The 16,386-nt window shown below is 46.7% G+C and overlaps 2 long non-coding RNA genes across 2 annotated transcripts in view; one reads left to right on the forward strand and one right to left on the reverse strand.

The window, feature by feature from the left end:
* Nucleotides 1-16,386, reverse strand: part of LOC308463145 — a 795,191-nt gene that overhangs the window by 501,377 nt on the left and 277,428 nt on the right. The window lies entirely within an intron of this gene.
* On the forward strand, nucleotides 3,972-16,351 carry LOC308463128. Its single transcript, XR_013979461.1, has 5 exons — nucleotides 3,972-4,447; nucleotides 5,149-5,376; nucleotides 6,402-6,462; nucleotides 15,918-16,046; nucleotides 16,237-16,351. It is a non-coding gene; the product is annotated as an uncharacterized lncRNA (long non-coding RNA).

Genomic DNA, 16,386 nt, shown 5'->3' on the forward strand with positions numbered 1-16,386 from the left:
CCAGTTGTTGAGGAGTGAAACTGCAGGAAAAGGTCATTTCCTTTTTAAAATCTTAAAAATCTAAACCACGCTTATTGCGTATTTGCTCAACACCTTGACATATCACCAGTATACTCCGAAACAGCTTCCAGGGCCTTCCTTCTGACCTTTTGATACGGAGCTCGCTGATTCCAATATGGCATTAATTTCCCTTCTTGTTCCACCGATTCCTTTTTTTGGCATGCACTCTTCCTAAAGACTTTTGCACCGGTATTCATTGTTATGCATCCACTTTCATACTCTCTAAGAGATGGAAGGTTCCCCCCTCCCTAGTTTCCCCATTTATAATCCCCACCATGTTTTAAACACTGAGCTGAAATCAAGCCATTCAGTCTACCAAGTTAGCAATTCGTGTCTTTTGGCTTTTCCTGTTTCCACCCACCTTAATTTTCTGGCATTCACAAGAAATACGCAGAATCTTGTGAACATTTTTGTATTGTCTTCATGCCCTTGCCGGGGGGGGGGGGGCAGAGATCTGTGGGGAGCATGGGGCTGGACTCAAGGAATCTTTAGTCTTATTCCACCAGGATTCTTATGTTCCATTAGAGGGTGATCTTTCTCCCTGGTCCCATTTGATGGGAGGTGGGGTAGAATTTGAGGGAGTGGAGGCCTGAGGGCAGCAGGGAGACCTTTTTTGATTGTTTGTTTAAATGGAAGTTAAGTTGCTCGGACATTTCTGAAGAAAGTTAGAGCAAAGAAACCAGAGGCAGCTCTAGAGCTTTGGTACTCAGCAAGTAGCGCCATTGCTAGGGATGCTTAATCACTGTTGCTAAGCAACCAGAGGAAGGAATGTTGACACCCCCACTTAAAGGGGGGGGGCTCCCAGAGCAGCTCATCCCTGGCATTTGACCCACAGTCCTTTCTGAAATGCCGAGACTGTTCTGGCGCAACAGTGATGGGACCAAATCCTGCAGGATCTCCAGCTTTGCACAGGCCTAGATTATGTTGTCTTGAATCCCAGATAAAAAACAGTTCTGAGAACTGGAAGGTGGTTGCGCTGCTCAGTTATTTGGACCACAAATCCAGAATGAGGATCCCAGCCCCCGGGGGGGATGTGCCGTTGTCTAATTTCCTGACTCCAGACAGACACAAATCCTAGCCTTTGGCTCCCTTGCTGGCATTCAGCGTAATGAATGATCTGTCCTCCTTGTTTCTCTCCTCTTCCACTGTAACACTGTAATTAACTTAATTACCAACAGATTCTCTTTTTTTATGGAACTTAAAATGGAAATTAAATTTTGCACCTAGGTTTACAGACTGCTAACTAGACTCAAACAATCAAGCTAGGCGCCAGGTCCTTGAGAATGTATGATTTGCATATTCATGATGTTAATAGGGTTCAGAAGGTATTTGCAACTGATGAAAAGGATAAATTAAATCTCATTTGCATATGGAGAGTTGTTTTTAACTGTTCGCATCCCAGCAGTGCTGGCAACATTGATAGGCAAGGCTGATTGGCAGGCAACCCTCTTTCTCCTGCTCGGGAAAAAATTGAGGTTGCGAACATGCTATGCATTCTACCCTACCCTTTCCCAAAGTGAAGTTCCAGGGGTGAGTTACAGCCTCAGTTTTCTTCATCTTGTTATGTGCCTAACTAGCTAGAGCAGGGATGGGGAACTGCTTGCAGCCCAGGGACCACATTCGCTCACGGGAAACTTCTGGGGACCACATGACAGTGGTGGTTGCTGCCTTCCAGCCGCATAAAAGCCAGCGGTTTCTACACAGGCACACAAATCTCTCTGTCCCCAAATGTCACAGACTGGCTGGACACAAAGGAATGGTTGGAGGCACCAGCTGGGGAACCCCCCAAGGTATGAAAGCTCACTGTTTCCCTCGGGCTGAAGCTCATCGGTCGGGCTTCATTCATCACACTGATACGATAACATAGCAGCCATTGCAATGCTCTGTGTGGGTCTGCCCTTGCAGTTAACTCGGGGGGCTGCAGTTAGTGCAGAATGCTGCAGCACGATTGCTGACGATTAACAAGCCCCCTGTCAGCTTCTGGATCAATTACAAGGGAAGCCCCACACAGAGCATTGCAGTAACTCTGCCTTTGAAGTTAATAGTGCTTGGACTGCTGCTGTGGTTAAGCTGTATTGATCCAGGAGCAGCCACAGCTATCATGGCAGCTGATGCTGGTAAAAGGTGCTCCAAAGCTAGAATTCCCCCCTCTGAAGCCCCAGTTTGGGTCCAGGCAGCTTTGAGAGGTGAATGTCATTCTAATGCCTCCCACTTAATTAACCCCACCCATGCAAAACGTAACATAAAATCCTTGCCTTGCCATAAACAGTGGAGTTAAAGAGAGCTTGTACAGGTGGCCCTCAAATAGACAGCTTTTGTAGGGAGGGGCAAATCCTGTTAGGTTTGCTGAAACCACTTCAAGATGTATACAAATGGACATCTTCCTTAATGTTGTGATTGGGAGTGCTGATGGGAGATGGTTTTCCTAGTACCTATCACAGCGCAGGTAGCAATTTTCATTGGGGTTGCAGCTGGAGAGAGGAAGGTTAAGTATCCCCACCCAACATGCTGCTGCCCCAGTGATACCTACCCCACAACAAACTTTTAAAAACCCAAGCATGGCTACCAGGGTTTGTATCCAGTGTCTGTTTTGGCTCTTGGTGTAGCTGCTTGGATGCCGTGCAACATCTTGACATAGCATGGTGCTGATAACACCAAGGCTGCAAGTTTGATCCCTGTATGGGACACCTGCATATTCCTGCATTGTGTGGGGTTGAAGTAGATCGGGGTCAGCAAACTTTTTCAGCAGGGGGCCGGTCCACCGTCCCTCAGACCTTGTGGGGGCCGGACTATATTTTGAAAAGGAAAAAAAATGAACAAATTACTATGCCCCACAAATAACCCAGAGTTGAGTTTTAAATAAAAGGGCACATGTAAAAACATGCTGATTCCTGGAATGTCCACGGGCCGGATTTAGAAGGTGATTGGGCCAGTTCCGGGCCCCGGGCCTTAGGTTGCCTACCAAGTCTACGATTCTACGGTTCTGTGTGAGCAAATTTACTTTCATGGCCCTTCATCAGATAAAGAGGCACATGGACACACAGACAGAGAGAAACTGAGAGGGGGAGAGAGAAGTTTAACCTCTGCAGACCTGGATTAGGAGATCTGGTGAACTCCAAAGAATGACAAATCACACAACTCAGAGTAACGAACGGTTAAGAAAGCCAAACTAGGAGAAAGTAATTTACCAGGGATTGCTCCCAGAAAATAGGGACTATTGCTGCTAATTAAGGGCAGCTGAAGAGTCTGCATCTCACTGCTTATTGTTAATGGAGAGGGTGGGCTGTTAGTGATTTTGGGGACTGGGAATTGCAGCAAGCAAAGACTCGGGTTTATTAAAGCGACGTGGCTTTGATGTGGCACTTGGAATTAAAGCCGGCATATATAAACAGCTTTTTTGTGCCCTGGAGAGGATAGACCTAAATGTTGGAGGGCGTGGGGGTGGGGTGGAAGGTGAATGCATTTATATATTTGTAGAGTTGGAAGGGACCCCATAGGTCATCTAGACCAACCCCTTGCAATGCAGGAACCACATGTAAAGAAACCCTGACAGATGGCCACACATAACCTCTGCTTAAAAACCTCCAGTGGAGGTTTCCAGCTATCTTCCAAGGGAGCCTATTCCTCTATTGAATAGCTCTTACCGTCAGAAAGCTCTCCTTGATGTTTAGTTGGAATCTCATTTCTTGTAATTTGAGTCCATTGTTTTGGATCCAGCTAGAACTCTGGAACAGCCAATGAAGTTGGAAGATTCAGGGCAGACCAAAGGCGCGCCTTCACATAGCACATTGTTAAAACTATGTGGGAATCTCTTCGCACGAGACGTAGTGATGGCCACCAACTTGGGTGGTTTTAAAAGAGGGCTAGATAAATTCATGGAGGGTAAGGCTATCAAAGGCTACTAGCCACGAGGGACACTGTTAGGGATACTGTGCCTCTGAATACTGCCTGCTGAGACTGGCAGGTGGGAAGAGAGCTATAGCAGACATGTCTTGCCTATAAGGACAAAATATGTGCTCTGTCATGGAGTTATTCCCCCCACCACACCATTTTCCACCACTGATTAAAAACCAAGATAGTGCATGCTCTATTGGTTGAAAATGTACTAGAAAAACATAATCATCCTACAGTATGTTATGTAGTTGAAAATGTATCTCGGCAGTTCACACAGATTATCAAGCAATCTCCAACATTGTGCTTTCCCTTTCTTTTCATTTTTTTTTAAAACCAAACAAACTTCATCGTGTGCTGTTCGCTGCATCCATTTAGTCTGAAATGGCCCTCTCCAGCTTCGATTTAAAAGCAAAGAGGGTGATTTGTTGTATTTGTTGAAGAAACACCGTTGTCCAAGAATGTGTTATCAGCAATTCAACATGAAACTCACAAGGTACGGTCTGTTGTTACATTGCAAACTGAGTGTTCCTGCGCTCATGTCCTGCTTTCTGGGCTTCCCATTTATTTATTTAAAATACTTAATTATCACTATGTCATAGATCGGTAGGTAGGTAGATAGATAGAAGAGGTTAATAAAACTTAAGACTGTACAATACAGACCATATTAAAAAAAGTTAGCATCAGTAAACCATTGTAGAAGGAGTTACAGGTAGGTAGCTGTGTTGGTCTGCCATAGTCGAAACAAAATAAAAAAATTCCTTCCAGTAGCGCCTTACTGGGAACGGGTGATTGGCTGATAGGTGTGGTAAACCTGTTGATGACTGTTAACCGCTGCAGTTGGTCTTACAGTAAAAAGGTTTCCATGGAGAGACCTGGTCTGAATAGAGACACTGGATTCTTATCTCATTATACATGATAAAGCTATTTTTAGCCATCTCACCCCTTGCTTTCCCCTGTAAGACCAATTGCAGTCACACCAATAACAAATAACAAACCTAGTTGGTCTCTGAGGTGCTACTGGAAGGAATTTTTTTTACATTGTAGAAGGATGCATTCTTAATTGCCTGCATAGGCCTGGTGGAATAGAATGGTTTTCAGCAGGTGTTTAAGAGTTCTGTGAATCTCTGCTGGCAGAGAGCTGCAGGGATCGTCTGATGTTTGTCTTAAATAGGGATATTCCATTTGGCTTTGCAGGCTGATCGTTGCTCATCAACCTGTTCCCTTGCTCAAAGAGGCCTGGAACTTTTTAAAAAGCTCTATGAACCACTGGCCCTCCCTGCAACTTAAGGCGATGAAATGCCATCGTGATGACATCCCTGTACAGAGTGCTTTGCAAAGAATGTGTGAGAAGATCCCTGCCCCAAGATGCTTCCAATCCAGTAAGACACAGGGAGGCAACCAAGGAAGGAGTCTGGAATGGCAGTGAGTAGATTGTTGTGACGCATTGTCAGAATTAAAATCGCTGGTGTTTACTTTGTTTTTTGTTTTAACTACAGTGGTACCTCAGGTTACAGACGCTTCAGGTTACAGACTCCGCTAACCCAGAAATAATACCTCGGGTTAAGAACTTTGCTTCAGGATGAGAACAGAAATCATGCGGTGGCGGCACGGCAGCAGCGGGAAGCCCCATTAGCTAAAGTGGTACCTCAAGTTAAGAACGGTTTCAGGTTAAGAACGGACCTCCGGAACGAATTAAGTTCTTAACCCAAGGTATCACTGCATCTGTATTCTGCTAGCTGAAATTGATTTGCACTGTGTGTGTTTTACACATTCTTTTGTTTGCTTATTGGTATCCTGATGTTATTTTAATGCAGAGGTAGGGATCCTGTAGACCTACAGATGCTGTTGGACTACAACTCCCATCATTCCTGGCCAGCCAAAGTAATTAACAAAGGAATTAGTTGGACCAGTTTGCCAGGTGCCAACTTACCCATTCTACCTTCACATACACAGGATCACAGGTCTTCCAAACTGACCCCCACCCCCAATCTATAACAATATATATCAGGCTTTGGGTTTTTAAACATTCCAATATGTGGGAGTTTGATTTGTATGACAAACTGAGAATGGATGCATCTCATCTGTTGGAAAGGCACATGTTGAAGGAGAGAGCGCTACAGTTATTTGGGCACAGAAGCCAGAAACTAGCCTCTTGGGGAAAGGTTTGATTTCCTGCCCTCTGCCTACCTGTATACCATCCATCCTTGCATTAACAAGCAGGGCTAATTGGATGAAATGGAGATGTCTCAGGTGGGAACCCTATTCAGTTGGAGTTTGGCTTGATGGGGTTGTGTGGCCAGGGGGAAGGATGTTGAACCACAGTGAGGCATTGTGCATATGCGCCTCACCCAGCCCTGTGGCCGAACTCTGTTGCCAGGGACGGACATAGCCAATGACTCAGCCTACAATGCTCCAGATTGATTAAGGAGTCCTGTTCCCTTCCCCAGCTTGGCAGCGGCTGAAGCCGGGAGGTCCTGGGCACCCATTCAAGCGGCAATAAAAATTGAGGTATTTTGTGTTTGTTTTACTTACAAAATAAACAATTCCCCACATTTGATGAGCAAGCAATTTCATAAATGCCGCAGAGCAAACAGGCCACCGGAGTTTCACGTCGCATGTTTCCGGCTAGTTTCTCTCAGCTGCTGCTTGGGAAGGAAAGGGAACGGCTGATGCAAGATAGCCGAGAGCAGGAAAGGTGCAGAAGCTACAAGAGGGTTTGACTCAGGCTTTTGTTTCACAAAGCTATCAATGCACCTGAAGTTGGCTGTTTATTTTTCTCCAAAGACCAGATTGGGCAAATCCCACAATTAGGGTTTCCAGGCCAGGAGCATCTTGGATGTTGAGATTTCAGGGCCGAAATCTGAGGCTGAGTGAGCCCTGGAGATGGAGCTTAACTAGGAGAGGGGAAGAGGGGAAGAGGGCAGACCTCCTGTCTGCAGAGTCGACACAGTGATTTGCAACTGGCTCCTGCCAGGCTGAAGGTTGCAAACTACGCACGTCGTCTTCTTATTGTGCAGGTCAATGTGGGGGTTATGCTCCAGGAATAGCACGTAAACATATTGGGTGCAATGGCAGGTGTGGCCACCCTATGCATCACTCAGTATGTGGAGAATGCAGGACATTGCCCGCCTCAAAGCTGTGATCCAGCCCATGAGCTCTGCCTCCCTGCTTTCTCCCTGCCTTCCATGTTGCAAATGCTAACTCTCTTGTGCTCACTAGCACAACTAGTTCAGCTGAGGGGGAGCTTTGGTCCCCTTTGGCCTCATCCAGAGAATAGTTAATAAATGGCCAAAGGGGAGAGGTGGATCTCCCACCTGCTAGAAGTTGTTGTTTAGTCGTTTAGTCGTGTCCGACTCTTCGTGACCCCCTGGACCAGAGCATGCCAGGCACTCCTGTCTTCCACTCCCGCAGTTTGGTCGAACTCATGCTGGTAGCTTCGAGAACACTATCCAACCATCTCGTCCTTTGTCGTCCCCTTCTCCTTGTGCCCTCCATCTTGCCCAGTATCAGGGACTTTTCCAGGGAGTCTTCTCTTCTCATGAGGTGGTCAAAGTATTGGAGCCTCAGCTTCAGGATCTGTCCTTCCAGTGAGCACTCAGGGCTGATTTTCTTCAGAATGGATAGGTTTGATCTTTTTGCAGTCCATGGGACTCTCAAGAGTCTCCTCCAGCACCATAATTCAAAAGTATCCATTCTTCGGCGATCAGCCTTCTTGATGGTCCAGCTCTCACTTCCATACATCACTACTGGGAAAACCATAGCTTTAACTATATGGGCCTTTGTTGGCAAGGTGATGTCTCTGCTTTTTTAAGCAGAGACATTTTTTAAGCAGAGACATTGCTAGAAGTGCAACGCTTTATTTCCTCTGCACATTTTAATGTGTGTCCTCACCGCCCCCACCGCTGCCCAATCTTCTGAGCCTTTAATTTCCCCCTCGCCTACCGACTGCATTAACGGCTTCCATAAATGCTCCTTCGATTAGATGCAGCCTCCTTTAACCAAGTGCATTTCACCAAACGGGGCCCCTAAACATTATCATTCCTTTGCCGGCCTTTTGGGGTGAACCGCTGCCCGTCTTCTGCTTTGCCATCTCCAAGCGGTGCTCTCTCTCTCTCCCCCACCATCTTTCTCCTTAAAATAAAAGCCCATCTGGGTCTGCTGCTGGCAGGAACTAGATGTACCTTGACCTAAAGGGTCCCATCTTTCCCCTGGCATCTGCATGCTTGTTTTCGTGGCTTAACAAGGGAATCTTTAACAGGGCTTTGCTCCCCCCCCCCCTTTTCCTTCCCTCTGAGCTAAATTGGTTCCCTCCTTTCAGCAGTTTCCTCCCCCTCCCCTGCCTCCCTTCCCCGGCTTCCTGCCATTCTGCCCTTAAGGCCGGGTGTTTGTTCCGATCTCCTCTCTTCTGAAAAGGGCAAGAGTGTCAGGCGCCGAAAGGGCAGCTCTGCAGTCATGTCTCTTCCCCCTGAGAGAACCTTTCGCACCTTGGGAATGTGAGAAAATCTCTCCTGGGAGGGCAGCACAACCTGTGGGTGTCAGCCAGGCCCATTGACAACTATGGCCTCCAGGTGGTAGCCCCCTGTGGACAACCAACTCTTTTTAATGGACCAGCCCCCTGGCCACATGCCAGGGATGCAGAGGCCCAGTGGTTGTTGAGCTTACCCCTGCCCAGCCACCATGGCCAGCAGTCAAGAAGCACTATGGGCTCCACTGAAGCAAACAGTCTAATTGGTCAACGTCTAAAAGATAACGAGCATCAGAACAACCTGGCCACTATAAGGAAATTCTGCCCTTGGTATGTCCAGTTCCCACCTCTCCATTTTGATTCTCTGGCCCCATATCTGCACAAACTTATTATCCCAAAATACAGACATGCTTTTACACTTGCAAGACTGGATGTTTTGCCATCTGTGGTACTTGAGGGTTGATTCCAAAAGATCCCGCCAGAAAAACGTCTTTGCCTCTGTGGAGATGGTAGCACCAAAACAGCGGCACACGTCCTCCTGTCCTGTACTCTCTACAAAGACCTGAGGAACGGGATCATCACCCCACTCGTACTAACCATCCCAGGGCGCTCAACCACTGCCACAATGCCCTTTCTTCTATCAGATCAAAATGAGCAGATAACAGCAAAGATTGCTAGGTTCATAGCAGGGGCAATCAGAATAAGGGCCACTAACTGACTGCTGATTCAGGACTTTAAATTGTGCTTTCATATCAAATTTCCTTTTCTGTAATGTTTTAGTTGCTATGGCCATTGGCTAATGCGAATAAAGTTTTCTGTCTCTCTCAAGGAGGACTGGAGTTGGAGAGCAGCAATATCTGTAAGGCTGAAGGTTCCCCTTTCCTTTCCACAGGCAACCAGGAACCCCATGCCAATGAATGAGTAGGCAGGCCATGAAAGAACAGTAAGCTTCGCTCTCATCCAAAGTCCTCCTTCACACAGTGCATAGCTGAACTGTGGAACTCCCTCCCACAGGAAACAGTGATAGCCACCAACTTGGATGGCTTTAAAAGAGGAATAGACAAAATCATGGAGGATAAGTCTCCCCGTGGCTAGCAGCTTTGATGGCTGTGCTCTGCCTCCACCGTTGGGAATTGCGGGAGGGGGGGCGCTCTTGTGCAGGATGCTGAACTAGATGGGGCCTTGGCCTGATCCTGCAGGCTCTTCTTTTGTTCTTAAGCTCCCTGAGAGTTGTTAGGCAGCCCCTTATTCCCCCACACACCCCAGAAGTACAATTTTCAGAGTGGTTTAACAACCCCACTTCCCAGGGAGCTTTGGAAATTGTAGCTCTGGGGGCCTCCTAACATCTCTCTTGGCACCCTTAACAAACTCCACCTCCCATAATTCTTTGGGGGAAGCCATGACAGTTTAAAGTGGTGCCACGGTGCTTTGAAGCTGTGGCGTGAAGTGCTGGGTTGTTCGGAATAACAACAGAGCATCAGGATGCCACCCAGGTGTGTGTGGAAATGATGGGCTTGTTTCCCCTGCTCTTATCGGTCCTCCCTCTGCTGAGCTCTCAGAAATGTTAATAGATTCTGAGTTGGGATTCCAAACTGCTGCTGTGCTATAAATAGACCAGCGCACTGCGCCCGGTTTTAAAGGACTCTCATTGATCCATATTCTCATGGTCCTGGGCCAGATGCCTTCCCTGGGTGAATCCTTCCACATCCTCCTGGATATTCCTTCTTTTGCCCTGGCCAGTTCCTTGTTCTGGTTCCTAGCCTGGCTTCCTTTTCCCATGGAAATGAGTGAGCCCCTGAAAATGTATTTAAGCGGCATCGTTTTCATTGACAATTTAGAAATGTGACATCTTGCTCCTCAATCGCAGTCCTGCAAGGACCTCAGACCAGGAACAGTGTGAAGTCCTCTCTCTTAGCCTGATTAAAATGCCAGGATGCAGCTAGACAGGAAGGCCTTAATCCTTAAACAGGCCTAGAATCTTGATCCTGGCTTCTGTAAAGGTTTCCCATGGACTGGCAGCACTGATTGCCCTCGCCTCCTTTTGCATACATTTAGGGACTTTAGGAGTGTGGCTGTGTTGTTGGCTGGGTCCTGCCCACATGCAAACACTTTGTAACCTAATGTTAAAGCAATGTACTGTCTTTTCCTTGTAAGAAGCCACTTTTCTGAGCGTTTCTTGGTGTGAAGAGTTCTTCATCGGGTAGAAAGGCAAGAGTTTACATGCATTGAAAGAAAGCATGGCTGTCTCCATCCTATATTTTGTTTCTCTCATAGAAAGTGCATGTCTGGGCCATATGTGCACTGGATCTACATGTGGATTCAGACATAACACACCTGGGGCTCAGACGCATGAAGATGAATGCCTCTGAAGATGAATACCCTTCTCCACTTTCCCAGAACACAGCCCTTATTAGACCTGCCTTCTGCTCTGAATGCGCCAATTGTTGTTTTTAACAGCCGCCACCACCACTCCTTGTAGCAGTGAGTTCCATAAGTGCTGCTTCTGTGATGAAGGATTCTCTTGCGTATCCTTTTCTCTTTGGGGTGGGGTGGGGGCACAGGTGAGGCCAGTAGGCATCATTGCATAACTGAGTTGCAGAATGATGAAAGGAGGAGAAGAATTTCACTCTGTCCGTGCCCTTCGCCATTTTAATTTGCCCCGCATCGCTTAACCTACATTTCCCCCACCCTCTAAACCAAGACGCCTCAAACAATTTTAGCCTTTGGTGGTGGTGGGAGTTTTTGTCATGCACCCTTTACCTTCAAGGGTTAATCCAGGAAACAGGTTGGCCTGTTATTGACTGTGTGGTGTAGAGCACGGGTAGGCAACCTAAGGTTCGTGGGCCGGATGCGGCCCAATCGCCTTCTCAATCTGCCCCACGGACAGTCTGGGAATCAGCATGCTTTTATTTAAAATGCATCTCTGGGTTATTGTGGGGCATAGGAATTCGTTAATCCCCCCTCCAAAAAAAATAGTCCGGCCCACCACATGGTCTGAGGATGGTGGACTGGCCCAGGGCTGAAAAAGGTTGCTGACCCCTGATGTAGAGAGATTCCTTGGATTGCTGTTTTCTCTGTGGCACCTAGAGCCACAAATAATTCAAGTGCACTAAAACCTCCCCACTAATATGTACCAGAAGCTGCATTTCCCAGGAAACATGAGCATGCTTTGAGCTCCCGTGCCTCTTTTTTTCTTAGAAGACCTGAAGATTGACCCTTCTGTCAACCGGCACTTAATTCCTGAAGCAGGCTGTGTCTGCGTTGTGTTTTCAATATTGTCCAGGACTGGTGTCTTGCTCCTAAAACTCAGGATATGAAAGCTTGGCTGTCTGTTTGACTTCCATCTGCTTTGCTGTTTCCAGTAATCAGTCTTCTGTACTTTCCTGCCTTCGTAATTCAACTGAGAATATTCTTTATGAGGCTGGTTTTTAGGTTTTGTGGCGGTGGTGACGACTGCCGTTACCGAACTAAGAAAGATGGCAAGGGATAACTAAAGTAATTCACCTGGCCATTTGTGTTTTGTTTTAGAGTCAGCCAAGGGTTTCACATACTTTTCTCAGATTTCAGCTACCCTGTAATGTAGGCTAGAATAACTATTGTGTGGAAGCAGAGAGATTGCGGCCAACCGGAGTGTGTGTGTGTGTGTGTGTGTGTCCCCCTACACCCTCGCTGGGGTGGCCCGTCTTGTTTCACCGCCTGAAGCAAAAGGGGAAGGTGTTGCCAGGTGTGCCACCCCCTCCTGCCACAGCCTCGCTTAATGGTGTCTTGGGAAGGTCCAGCAGAGCTCTCATGAGATTTCGCAGGGCTTGTCCTATGTCTCTCCAGAACCCGGAAGCTGCTGCAGCTGCTTCTCTTTGCTCTTCCACCAGTGCTGGGGGCACACATGTGGTGATGCCCCTTGGAGTCTACCGCCTGAGGCGGCTGCCTCAGTCTGCCTCATGGATGGGCTGGCCCCGCTCCGCTGGTGACTTTGGCACCAGAGGCAAAGCCCAGCTGCCTTTCAGTGCTTTGATCCAGGCCTCAGTTCTGAGGTAACTGTTCAAGCCGTGGTTTCCAACGTGGGGCACCCCCCCCACAGGGCGGCAATTTGATTTTTAAGGGGGGGGGGGAATTCGAGAATGAGTTATTAACGGTGAATTTTTTGCAACTGTCCTTTCGTTCTTTTGCTTTTCTCTTTCATGAATGCCATGTTCTTTGGAAGTTTGTTTAGACCAAGTTAATGAATGGCCTTTTAGGCTTCCTCCATGTGAGTAGGAGTTCATTTCACGTATAATAAAAATTATATGTCATGGGGTGGGCATCTTTTGGTGCGCGCCTTTCCCCTTTACTGTACAGTGGTACCTTGGGTTACATACCGTTCAGGTTACATACGCTTCAGGTTACAGACTCCAGAAATATTACCTTGGGTTAAGAACTTTGCTTCAGGTTGAGAACAGAAATCGTGCGGCGGCAGTGGGAGGCCCCATTAGCTAAAGTGGTGCTTCAGGTTAAGAACAGTTTCAGGTTAAGAACAGGCCTCCAGAACGAATTAAGTTCTTAACCCGAGGTACCACTGTATTTCGGAATTTTCCTCTCTACAACTGGAATTGCCTATAAAAAAGCTCAACAACTTTCGCCTGAACCCCCCAAAAAGGGGTAGATCACTGCCAGTTTTTTATTCTGTGAGTAGATTGCAGTCTCTTGGGAGTTGGCTGTCCCTGAGCTAGATAGACAGTGAGGTAGATTTGAGACTTTGACTAAGGGAGGCTGGGTTCAGCTTCTGGCTTAACCATGAAGCTCACTGTGTGGCCACCAGCCAGCGGCTCACTGAGCCTTGCACTTGGCTACACACCAGACATTTACGGCACATTCCCCCCCTCCCCAAAGAATCCTGGGAACTGTAGTTTACCCCCCCCCCAAGAGCTGCAGTTCTCAGTGCTCTTAAGAGATTGCAGTTGCCACGATTCTTGGAGATGGAGGAAATGTTCCTTAAATGGTGTGTAGGCAGCCGCTGTTTCACAAGGTGGTTGTGAGGCCACCTAGGCTGCCACCGATTTCCTCAGAGAAAGAGCAGATAATAAATACAAAGGAAAGAGAAAGAGAAAGACAGAGGTTAGATGGAGAAGGACGTCTTGACAGCTTTCTAATGCCTGAGAGGACGCCAGGAAGAAGAGGGAGAGCTATTTCTTGTATTGCCCTCTGGCAGGCAGGAGTGGCCTTGAAAAAGAGTACCCCACTTCAGGCCTGCCAGATGTTGGACTACAAGTCCCATAATCTCCCGCCATCTTTTCTTTTCTTTTTAATTGGTGTGTGCCACTTTTGGGTAGTTGTCTGAAAAGTGGGATGAAAATACAGTAAATAAACATTTTTTAAAAAATTTAAAAAGCTAGATACGCTTCCCACTTATTATAAATGGTGTCCTCTTCTGTGGTGGCCCCTAAACTGTGGCACTCCTTCCCCACAGAAGTTGCCCCTGGCACCTTCATTATGCAGTTTCTGAAGGATGCTGAAGAGGCCGCTCTTTACCCTGGCTTTTGACACACGAGATGTATATTTTCAGGACTCAACTTATTTTTTTGTGATTGTAAGTTGTTTTAAACTCTCTCTCTCTCTCTCTCTCTCTCTCTCTCTCTCTTTCTTTCTCTCTCTCTCTCTCTCTCTGTGTGTGTGTGTGTGTGGTAACCTGCCCTGGGACCTTAGGAGGAAAGGTGGGTAATTAATAAACAAACAAATAAAAAACCACCCTCCTTCCATACTGGCCATGCTGATAGGAGCTGCAGTCCAATAACATCTCAAGGACACCATTTTGCAAGAGTGGGAAGTCCACCTAGATTATAGGAGCTGAGCTTTATGACATTCCAAAGCAATAAATGGTGAATGGGATTTACATGAGGAGGAGTCTGGCCTTCCTTTTGTTTTTAAGAGAAAATGCTGATGGTGGAACAGAAAAAGAGTCTTCTGTGTACTCCATGTGTTGAGTTTGAGGACGTGCCGGAAGGCCTGAGTGGCACATTCAGGAAAACATGTGCTACAACACAGTTTGGGAACACACCGTTTGAGAATACCAGCAGGGCTTCTGTGTTTGAATGCTCTCCCTCGTGGCAAAACCTGTTGCCCAGTGGAAAGCTGGCATTGATAGCAAAAAGGCACCGCTCTTTTCTATGAACAAAGTGTTGGGTTGTTGTTGTGTTTAATGTGGAGGAGCATAAAAGTATATTTCACCCAAACTCTGAATTGGTGCATTCCCTAGAAGACGTGAACTGTGTGTTGTTGCCTGATGGATTGATCAGTTGGTCTCTGGGATCCAGCATAGGGCTGGTCACATTTTAGAATACAGTATTCTTCTCAATTTATAAGCATATCTGTGGTGTAGTCAGGAATTCAGGCACACTCTAAGCACCACCAGTCCTGGGCTGTCCCACAACATGCCGTTGAGGTTGCTGGTGGCTATTTTGGAATCAGGGACTCTTGTGCCTCAGGCAAATTGTAGCTGTGACACTGGGAATGTTTGTGCATAGATGTGGCTACCTCACCCCCTTGCAGTGAAACAGATATTTACTTGCAGTGAAACAGATATTTACCTTGCAGTGAAACAGATATTTACTGCCAGTTCTCCTCTATCAATTGGTTCTGTCACACAGGGTGGCCTTTGGCCATCATTTGGCAACTGGTGTGCCTCACCGTATAGATGGATCCCATTTTATTGCCAACTTTCCCTGTTGCAAACTGAGCAAAAAACAGTCCATAAGAAAAAGAATAGGGGCTGCGAACATAGTATTGAGATAGGAATCTCAAGTGGGTTCTGCTTTCCATCCCTGGGAAGCAAATCATTGCTAAGGCTGGTGCGTTAATTTGGCACACAGAGAGGAATTTGGGTCTTAGCAGTGAGAAAACTTTCCCACCTTTGCTGTGCCCCAATTTTCAGAAGCTGGTGTCTATGTGGATAGTGCTGTTAAATGGTTTAGACACTAGGGGGCGCTGGACCCAACTGAGTGGAATCAGGGGATTTCTTGTCATTCCCCGAAGCTGATACTATCTACACAAGCAGGGGAGAGAAGGTGCTCTCAGGTCCTGCTTGCAGGATTCCCATATGCATCTGGTTTTCCACTATCAGGACAAGATGCAGGAACTGTTGACCTGATCTAACAATAGGATATTATTATTCTAGTCGCTAGGGAACACTGGACTCAGTTGTACCTGGGTGGGTTTTTCTGTGTGGGTCATGTCATTCTATAGTTTAGTCAGCAGGTGGTGCGGGACTTAGTTTTTATCTGGGTGTAGCCAAGAGTTATATTTTGGGGAGAGAGCAGAATCCTTGACCAGCTCCTTTACTAGTGTATGACCTCTCAGTCTTCTGCAACATGGTGCCAGAAGTCACATTTTTAAATCCATCGAATCCTTATTAGACAAGGAAATTGGGCAGAGCTGCCTGACTTAGAAGCCTCCTGCTTTAAGAATCATGCAGCCCGGCCTAAGTGGAGGAGGAAGATTTGCTTATGCACGTCTTGGGGACCCTCAGAAATGAGAGGAGCGCTGCCATTTTCTCAGCACACTTGGAATTGACCAGAACTGAAGTCAGCAAACATCCATGGAACGCAAGACACACCCCACCCTCCCAACAGAGAACCAGAGAAAAAGTCAAGCCAAGGTAGGGTGTTTGGTTTTTTTTTTCTTTTTTCTAAAATCCATGATTAAAACCTGGTACAAACAGGTGAATATATAGATATATTTCTTTTAGTAGATGTAATATTTTTTTTCCCTTTCTCTTGCTCTCTCTCTCTCATTATACAGCAAACATTTGCAAATATAGAATTTCTTTTTCTCTCTCTGTACAATAGAGCGGTGTCGGTTTTTACAAGGCGACACACAGTACCTTTTCACGAAAGAAATGCACAAATGGGACTTCAGGCGGTTCATAGTCTAAACTGGAAGACTCCATTTGCAAAAGGCCCAAAAAGAATTATCTTTTTAATGTTTATGTTTTTAAT

This window comes from Podarcis pityusensis (assembly GCF_964106645.2).
Source record: "Podarcis pityusensis genome assembly, chromosome: 14".
NCBI classification, from domain to species: domain Eukaryota; kingdom Metazoa; phylum Chordata; class Lepidosauria; order Squamata; family Lacertidae; genus Podarcis; species Podarcis pityusensis.